The sequence below is a fragment of the Dromiciops gliroides genome, chromosome 1 (assembly GCF_019393635.1).
Source record: "Dromiciops gliroides isolate mDroGli1 chromosome 1, mDroGli1.pri, whole genome shotgun sequence".
NCBI classification, from domain to species: domain Eukaryota; kingdom Metazoa; phylum Chordata; class Mammalia; order Microbiotheria; family Microbiotheriidae; genus Dromiciops; species Dromiciops gliroides.
In genome coordinates this window covers 100,647,621-100,657,531 of record NC_057861.1, presented here as the reverse complement: position 1 = coordinate 100,657,531, position 9,911 = coordinate 100,647,621, and positions in this window count along the sequence as shown.

The following is a 9,911-nucleotide window of genomic DNA, read 5'->3' as shown; positions in this document are numbered from 1 at the left end:
TTAAAGGGGGAGAGAGTGGGAGGGAGAAATGGATTTTTGCTGATTAATTTTTTAACAAAAGAAAGTATAGAGGTATACATTTTTACTTAGCGATTGCTTTGTCTGTATCCCAAAAGCTTTGCTATCATTTCATTTTTTCATTTTTTGATGAAATTAGGGCATCTACCCAAATTTAGAAATGTTATCATTAAAGAATGCTTTTGATTGAATATATATTTTATTTAAATTTATATATTTATATTTTATCGCTTTATGATCAGTGAATAATGTGTTTTTTTAAAACACAAAAAGACAGGGTTTAAATTCCTGCCACCCAACATGCTAGCCTATGACCTTGATCAAATTACTTTCCTTCTCTAATTCTCAATATCTGAATCTTTAAAATGGAGACAATAATTTTTATATTATCTACCTTAAAGGATTGTTGTGAGCATCAAGAGAGAAGATAGGGGGCAGCTAGGTGGCTCAGTGGATAGAGCACCGGCCCTGGAGTCAGGAGGACCTGAGTTCAAATCCGGCCTCAGACACTTGACACTTACTAGCTGTGTGACCCTGGGCAAGTCACTTGACCCCAATTGCCTCACTAAAGGAAAAAAAAGAGAGAGAAGATAGATGGAAAGAACAATGTATATTATTTAACTTTTCATCATGTTTATCTTATCTCACAATGAAATTCCAAATTCCTTGATGATAAGGACAATGTCTTATTCTTCCTTGTATCCCTTTTAACATTTAGCTCAGAGCCTTATATATAGTAGGTGCTAATTCCCATGATGTCCATACTATTGGGCTTTGCAGTTTCAATTAATTCATTTTAAAAATGCCTATTAAATTAGGAGATACTGAAATAAATAAGATGGATCCTATGCTAGCAAAGAGCTGATAATCTACTAGGGAATAAGTCATCATTATTATGATGGAGAAGATGACAAATGCATGAGAGATAAAGAGAAAATGTTCTGACAAATCAGAAAGAAGAGTCACTTCTGGCCAGGTTATAGAGAATCTGAAAAAGGCTCATGGAGCCTTTGGATCTGGGTCTTTGAAGGTTGGCTAAGGCTTCAACTGACAGATATGGGTGGGGAGGGAATTTGAGATGTTGATAACAGTTTAAGCAAAAATATGTTGTCATTCAATTGTTTCAGTTGTGTCCAACCCTTTGTGACCCTTTTTGAAGGTTTCTTGGCAAAGATTCTGGAGTGGTTTGCCACTTCTTTCTTTCTTTTTTTTTTTTTTTTTTTTTTTTAGTGAGGCAGTTGGGGTTAAGTGACTTGCCCAGGGTCACACAGCTAGTAAGTGTTAAGTGTCTGAGGCCGGATTTGAACTCAGGTACTCCTGACTCCAAGGCTAGTGCTCTATCCACTGCGCCATCTAGCTGCCCCTGCCACTTCTTTCTTAACCTCCTTTTGCAGATGAGGAAACTGAGCCAAACAAGGTTAAGTGACTTGCCCAGGGTCACACAGCTAGTAAGTATCAAGTGTCTGAGGCCGGATTTGAACTCAGGTCCTCCTGACTCCAGGGCCAGTGCTCTATCCACTGTGCCACCTAGCTGCCCCCAAACAAGAATTATTTATAATGGAATACCTACCACTAGATCAGTATTTTCTTCCCTGGGCTGCCAACTGCTAGCAGCTTGGTAGCTCAGTGGATAGAGTTCTGTGCCTGGAATCAAGAAGATCTAAGTTCATTTCTTCCCTCAGCCACTTACTAGGTGTGTGATTCTGGGTAAGTCACTTAACCTCTGTCTGCCTCAATTTTTTCAGCTGTAAAACTGAGGATAGCACCTACCTCACAGAGGTGTTGTGAGAATGAAATAAGATAGTTTTTGTAAGGCACTTAGCAGGGTGCCCAGTACACAGTAAGCACTGAGTAAATGCTTGTTCCTTTGCTCCTGTTCTAGAGTGTCTCATCTGTAAAATGAGTGGATTCGACGTGATGACCTCTGAGGGCCTTTCTAGTTCTAAATCCTGATTTTATGACCAGGTAACAAGGGGAAATCTGGAACATGAGGGAACTGCTGAAGGAGAGCTAGCCTGGGTGTGATTTCCCAATCTCAATAAATGATGGTGCTAGGAGGACTCAGAGAGCAGGTGGGACCTTGGGATAAAGATTTGGAACTAGGAGAACAGTGATTGGTGAGAAAGAGGCGGCAATATAGGTGCTGAAGACATTGAGCAGGTCTTTGGGCCTCAGTACCATCATCTGTAAAATAAAGAGTTAATTCTAGGGAGGACCTCCAATGCCTCTTCCAGCTCTAACATTGCACATTTCTCTGCATAACCTTGCCAATGGTCTCAATTTTGCTCTGCATTGGCTCCAGTCTGATAACTTCCTAGAAGTCATTATACTTGTGGAGTTTGAGAGGAGACTAGACTTACAGGCTCAGTTATTAAAGAGAAGAGTCTACAAAGGTGGACTGGGGGTGTGAAGTCAACAGAGGAGGGGGTTGAGCATCATAGAGTCACATAATTCCAGAGGTGGAAAGGAACCAGGATTCCTTCTAGTCTAACTTACTAGGGTCCCCTACAACATACCTGACAAGAGGTCATTTAGCTTTCATTAAAGATCTCCATCAAAGGAGAACCCACTACCTCAGAGGCAGTTGATTCCATTTTCCCCTCAGTTACATGTAAAAACAAGTTAGAACATTCATTTAAAAAAAATGAATTCCAGATGATCTCTCTCCCTCCTTCACCTCCTCTCACCAAGATGGTAGGCAATTTGGTATAGGTTATGTATGTGCAGTTCTGTAAAATGTATTTCCATTTTAGTCATGCTATAAAAGAAAAAACAGGCCCAAAGAAAAGAACCACGGGATTCTGTTTTTTGTCAGGTCTAATTGTTAGATAGTGTTTTCTGACGTCCAACCAAAATCTGCCCTCCCCTGCCCCCAATTTGCACTCAATGCTCCTTGTTCCAGGAAGAACAAGTCTTCTAGTTGACAGTACCTTTCAAACTTGAACACAGCTCTCATGTCTTGTCTAACCTCTTTGCCCCATCTAAGTCTTCTCTTCTTAAGAGTAAATATTCCCTGTTCTCTCACCTAAAATACATGGCAGGAATGTGAGGCTAGTCACCATTTCATCACTCTCCTCTGGAAACATTTTTGTTTAGCAATATCCTTCCCAAACTGTCAACCCCAGAATTGAACACAGTATTGAGGATGGGGTCTGAGGAAGGCAAAGTACACAAAGACTTTAGGGTTATCATTGATGGTACTGTAGCTCCATGGTGCTTTCTTTTTGTTTCTAAACATTTTCTTTCCCTCTACAAATGTTCCTAGAGCATTTTTTTCCAGATCTCTTGATTATATTTAAAATCTGGCCTCAAATTCTTTCTAGCTATGTGACCTCCAGGCAAGTTACTTAACCTCTGCCTACCTCGGTTTCTTTGTCTATAAAATGGCGGTTGTTGTAAGGATAAAATGAAATAATGTTTGTACAGTGCTTTGTAAATTGTAAAGCACTATATAAATGCTATTTGTTATTACTATTAATCTGCTCCTATGTCATGTTTCCCCCAGCCATGTAGAAGTCCTTGAGTCAGGGACAATGTGATGTTTCTTCTTTGTAATTCCCAGCACATAATATATTGACTTACACAATGGTTAGGAAAAGTTTGTCAGATTAAATTGAATTGTGCTAGACTGATAGAATTTGATAATTGATTGGATGTGAAGGGAGAAAGATGAGTCAAAGATGATATTAAGTTTTCTAGTCTGGGTGCCTGAGAGAATTGTCACGTTGTTAATAGAGAAGCCTGGAAGAAGAGCTAGATTTTGGGGAAAAGATAATAGGTTCAGGGAATCAGAGCTGCTCAGAGTTGGAAGGGATCTTGGAGGCCATGTAGTGTAGCAGAGTATCTTTCCCAGAATATCTGCATGATCAATACTCTTTGAATTGAACCCACACCCAAGCCAGGGTTCCTTCCATGACATTTACAAGAATCTCACTGCTTTCTGAGGAAGCCCTTTCCACTTTGGGACAGTTCCACTTATTAGGAAAACTGTTCCTTTTTTTCCACTCCAAATCTGCCTCTCTGTATATCATACCTCCCAGGTATGACTTCTGGAGAGATACACCCACCAAGCAGGGTTGTTGTGAAAATAAAATGAGATGATATTTGCTAAGCACTTAGCAGAGGTACACAGTAGGTGATATATAAATGTTCCTTTTCCCTGATCCTGGCATTCAAGGCCCTCAATAATCTGACTCCAGCCTACCTTTCTGACCTTATCTCACCCTATCCCCTTAAACATAGTCTATGTTCCAGTCAAACAGGCTGGCTCTATCTCCTGTTCTCATTCTGCTTTTTAAAAAAAATATATCTGTACCTTGGATCACAGGACAGCTGGGTAGCACAGTGAATAGAGTGCTAGGCCTGGAATCAGAAGGACTCATCTTTGTGAGTTCAAAGTCCACCTCAGCCACTTACTATGCTTCAGTTTTCTTATCTGTAAAATGAGCAGGAGAAGGAAATGGCAAGTGTCTTTGCCAAGAAAACCCCAAATGAGGTCATGTCTTCAGACAAGACTGAAAAATGACTGAACTGAACTTGGATCACAATGTCTTCTATCTGTGAAACAGATACCTCTCCTTACCTCCCTCTGTCTTTTGAAGTCCCTACTTCTTTCAAAGACCAAACCAGTTGCCAGCTTCGCTTTGAAGCCTTCCCTTACCATCCCAGGTAGCTAGGTGGTGAAGTGGATATAAGTGAGAGATCTGGAGTCAGGAAGACCTAATTTTGAATCCTGTCTTAAACACCTAATAGCTCATGTGTCTCCTGGAAAAGTCTCTTAACCTCTCAGCCTCAGCTTTCTCATTGCAAAATGGAGATAATAATAAAATCGACTTGCTAGGATTATTGTGAGGATCAAATGAGATGAGATATCATGCACTATATAAATGTTTATTATCGGGGGCAGCTAGGTGGCGCAGTCGATAAAGCACCGGCCCTGGATTCAGGAGTACCTGAGTTCAAATCCGGCCTCAGACACTTAGTAGCTGTGTGACCCTGGGCAAGTCACTTAACCCTCATTGCCCTGCTAAAATTAAAAAAAAAATAAATGTTTACTATCATGTGGGAGCACTTTGTCTGAACTTCTCTTTGCACTTATCTCACTACTTCTTATATGATAGTTATTAGTGTGCTCATCACCTCCCCAACTCCCCTCCCTACATCTCTCTGACATTAAATTATAAACTCCTAGGGGCAGCTAGGTGGCGCAGTGGATAGAGCACTGGCCCTGGAGTCAGGAGGACCTGAGTTCAATTCCAGCCTCAGACACTTAACACTTACTAGCTGTGTGACCCTAGGCAAGTCACTTAACCCCAATTGCCTCACCAAAAATAAATAAATAAATAAATAAACAAACAAACAAATAAACAAATAAATAAATAAATAGCTCCTTGAGGGCAGGAAAGAAGGAGGGAAACAAGCACTAACTGTGTGTTAGGCACTATGCTAAGTACTGGAGATAGAAAAACAAGCAAAAAGATAGTCCCTTCCCTCAAGGAGCTTTCATTCCAATGGGGGAAAGATAATTTATAAGAGGGAGTTGAAAAGTAGGGGGAAAGGGAGGGCATGGATGAATGAAGGGGACATAGTTATATGACTAGATGAAGGCCAGCCCTGGCCCCTCTCCCAAATGTAGACTGCAGGAAGAAATCACAAATGGAAGAAGCTGCCTCTTAGAGAAGAATATATTGTCGAGATGGAGAAGACTGTAGGGACAATGGCGTCTTCCAGTGTAGAGGCCTCAGCACTGAGGATAAGACAGGAGCAGAGGCATGGTTTTGGAGTTCAGAAGCTAAAACCAGGGCTGGGAAGGGTGCATGTCTCCTCTTTCTTCATTTCCCTAGCACCTGGTATTATGACTTTCACACCATAGGTACTAAGTACATGCTTGTGGAATGGAATTGAACTGAATTGAATTTGTCTTGACATTTGGTGGAAATATCTATCACTTTTTTCACTTAAGTAATAATGCATGTGTATATATTTTATCCTCATTCAAAGATGGCCATGTTGGTGGCGCTCTTTCCTGTGTATGTCAGGATGATTTATGCTCAGGGCTGTTTCTTGGCCATAACACCTGTTGAATCTATCTCTCTCATGTATCCCATGATCCAGGAGGTCAGGAACATACCCAATATGGCCCTTGCTTTTGAGGTTTTAAGAAAGATTCCCTTGACATTCCCTGTATTTGGAATCTATAAACAACTGCTCCAAAGAGCAGAGAGAGAAGTGAGTCCTCAGTGTGCTATTAACTTGCATATGGGGCATGTACTGGGAATAATTTTATAAGCCATCGTTAGATTTTCCATCTGAATAAGTGCAGGGCCTTAATGGGGAGCAAATTGTCACTCTGATGCAAACAATTGAACTTTGGTGCTGAGTTCTTCAAAGTACAAATTCAATTATATACCAGGGGAGATGTGGTATTGAAGTCATATTGATTGCCTTACTTAGTACTACTGTTGTGAGGGGAAACTTTTCTCAGAGCATCAAAATTGTGTCCTTGTTAGAGGGACCAATGGGATAGAAAGAAATGGGGTTTTAAAAATAAAATCAGTGACTAAAAGGCCAAATTCTATTTGAAATCTACATTCTAATAGACAATTAGTAAAATATCCTGCTAGATTATAAACTCCTTGAGGGCTGAAACTATGTCTTTTCATTTTTGTATCCTTAACATTTGTGTGTGGTAGCTACTTAATACTTATTTGATTGCATTGGATGAAAAAATTCAACAAACATTGAGTGCCTATGGTGTATATGTCACTGTTTAGGCATGATGGAAAAAAAGAAAGAGAAAAAATAGTCTTCTCTTAAAAGGCTTACATTTACATTAGTAAAGCAGTTATCACTTTTGGATTTAGGTTGATTTGCTTCTAATTATAATTTCCTTTCTTATTCATCTTTAGATGTGGGAAAGCAGTAAGGAGAGAAAAGTCTTAAGACATCCCCTCTTCAAGAAAGGGAGTGGATATCATTAGAACATTGATATCCTATTCCTATTAATATTATATATTCCTAATTCCTATATTCCTAGTAATCAGGAATGGGGATATTCCCATACTATCCTTAAGGGCTTGACTCATAAGTAGAAACAATTAACCACTGCTAGCAGCAGACTTGGGAAAGAATATAGTCAAAAAAAGACTCAAAGAACCTTTTTAGGACCCATCCCAGCCCACAAAGTAATAGAAACAAATGACATTTCCTAAGATCATCAATTTGGGATTCAGAATATGGGTCATAGAGAGCATTCTTCTCATTCTAGAATCATCAGAACATAGAATCTTAGAATCAGAAAGGTCCTTAGATGATGTCTAGTCCAATGCCCCGCAATCCCCAATTTGGTTGACTGATGAGGGCATTATTCAATAATCTAAGCTTTTCTTGAATCTAATAAAGTTATAAATTCCCATTTGGGGATAGCTCAGTAGCTCTAATTGTTAGGAAATTCTCTAGAATGAGCTAAAATCTACCTCTCTTCCTCCCTTCCCCCCCCCCCCCCCCAGTTCTCCCCATAGGAGCATACTGACTAAGAGGACTTTCTTTCTTACATGAAACCCTTCCAGTGTTTGAAAACATTGATACTGTATCCAGGAAATTTTCTTTTCTCCAATTCCTCACCTTCCTCTATAAAAGATCCTTCCATACTTCCCTGAGTTTCTTGTTCCTCAGATAGTACTATTAAAACAGCTAAGTCCTTGGCAGCTATATAGGAAAGATCCAGCCTTGAACCTTTGGCCTCATCAAACTTGAGTTCCTGAAGCACTCCTTTCTATGCTTGGAACTAGTCCAGGGCCCTAGGAATCAGGACTTTTCCTAATTTTTTCACTGATCACTGAATTAAAGCCTGAGACACTGAGCTATCTGAATGCTAGGAGTCCCTTCCTAAGCTTTGCTTAGTTCCAAGGTTTCAGAAATATGCTCCTCCAGATTCCAGATGTCTTATCCTCCTTCTTCTGACACTTCTGCCTAACTAGTTACCTAATCTAGCACTTCTCTGCTTTCTCATTCCCTTTTTTCTTGTCTTTCCTCATGGAGACACTGGGAATGAGCTTTTCTGTGGTTTACTTACAAGGGAAAAGAGACTATATACAAAAATCAGGCATTTGTAAATATCTTACACAGGGGAAAGGTAATTACAAGTATAAATAAAAGAAAATTACCTAGTTCTTGATGGGATGGAACTTAAGTTCTAAGATATTCTATCTTATAATAACTCCCCAAGCCTTATAACCAACTGTTTTCTTCTATCCCAGCACAAGATGAAAAAAATTTTTTTTCTTCTCATCCCACGGATACTACTGGTCAAAATGGAATGTCCCACTCCCCGCTTTGTATGGGTCTGAGATCATTGGTTCATTCCACAATTGCAGACTTAGTCTCAGACAATCAGGAGGTTTCCCTTCATTCTGGCCATTTCTTGGCTTGCCCTTCATCCTGTCTTCACTATCAATGACTTCCTTCTCAGAGAAGTATGAAATTGGGGCATACTACTGTGGAATACCACTGTGTTATAAGAAATAATGAGCTTGTGGCAGCTAGGTGGTGCAGTGGATAGAGCACCAGCCCTGGATTCAGGAGGACCTGAGTTCAAATCTGGCCTCATTCACTTAACTCTTACTAGCTGTGTGACCCTGGGCAAGTCACTTAACCCCAATTGCCTCACCAATATATATATATATATATATATATATATATATATATATATATATATACACACAATAACTCTAGACAGTACAAAATACCTGGGAGTATACCTGCCAAAAGAAACCCAGGAATTATATAAATAAAATAATAAAAAAAAAGAAATAATGAGCTCAATGATCTTAGAAAAACATGGAGAAAGACTTGCATGAAATGATGAAGAGTGAAATGAGAAGACCCAAAAGAACATTGTTTAGCAATATTATTTTAAGAATGACTTTGAGCAAAAAGGAATCTTGACTATTATAATTCCCCAATTTAACTATAAAAACACATGAAGAAGGGCAGCTAGGTGGCACAGTGGATAAAGCATTGGCCCTGGAGTCAGGAGGACCTGAGTTCAAATCCGGCCTCAGACACTTTACACTTACTAGCTGTGTGACCCTGGGCAAGTCACATAGCCCACAATGCTTCACCAAAAAAACCAAAAACAAAACCCCAAACCCAAACCAAAACATATGAAGAAAGATGCTGTCTGCTTCCAGAGAAAGAAGTGACAAGTAGAAGTATGTATAGAATAATTTTACATACATTTACATATGTATGTATGTATGTGTGTGTGTGTGTATGTGTATATATATATATATATGCACACACACACCTATTTGTATCTAATGGCAGCCATCTCTGGGATGTGGAAGAGGGAAGAAATAAAGGGAAAAAAAAGAAATTTACATGATAACTATTATATATTTAAAAGGAATAGCAATTTGTACATAATTGATTTGCAGTTTCATAGCAATTATCTTGTTTATTATACTATGTTATAGAAAATGCTTATTTTATTCCATAAATTAAAAATAATAAAATAAAATAAATTTCTGGCTTTATCTTTACAAGTTTCAGGGTTGAGAAAGATAGTTGCTTCTTCCTTTGTGTTATGGAAAGAATGAGTTGATTTCCAAATACCTGGGCTTCTTGACAGGCTGCTCTCCTTAGCAGGTCCTCCTTTCTTGCTATCATCGTTGTCACTATAGGTAGGGTCCTTTCCACACCTCCACTCTTGGCTCCCTTGATGAAACTTTCCTGCTCACAGAGTGGGCATGGTCCCTCTTGCCCTTGCTATTTAACTTCCCCTCCCACCTATCAAAGAAAAATACAAACCCAGCCAGATATAGCTCTTATCACTTTAAAAAATAGAATACAAAACCACTTCTCAAAGGATACAAAGACAAGCCGTACTTTCA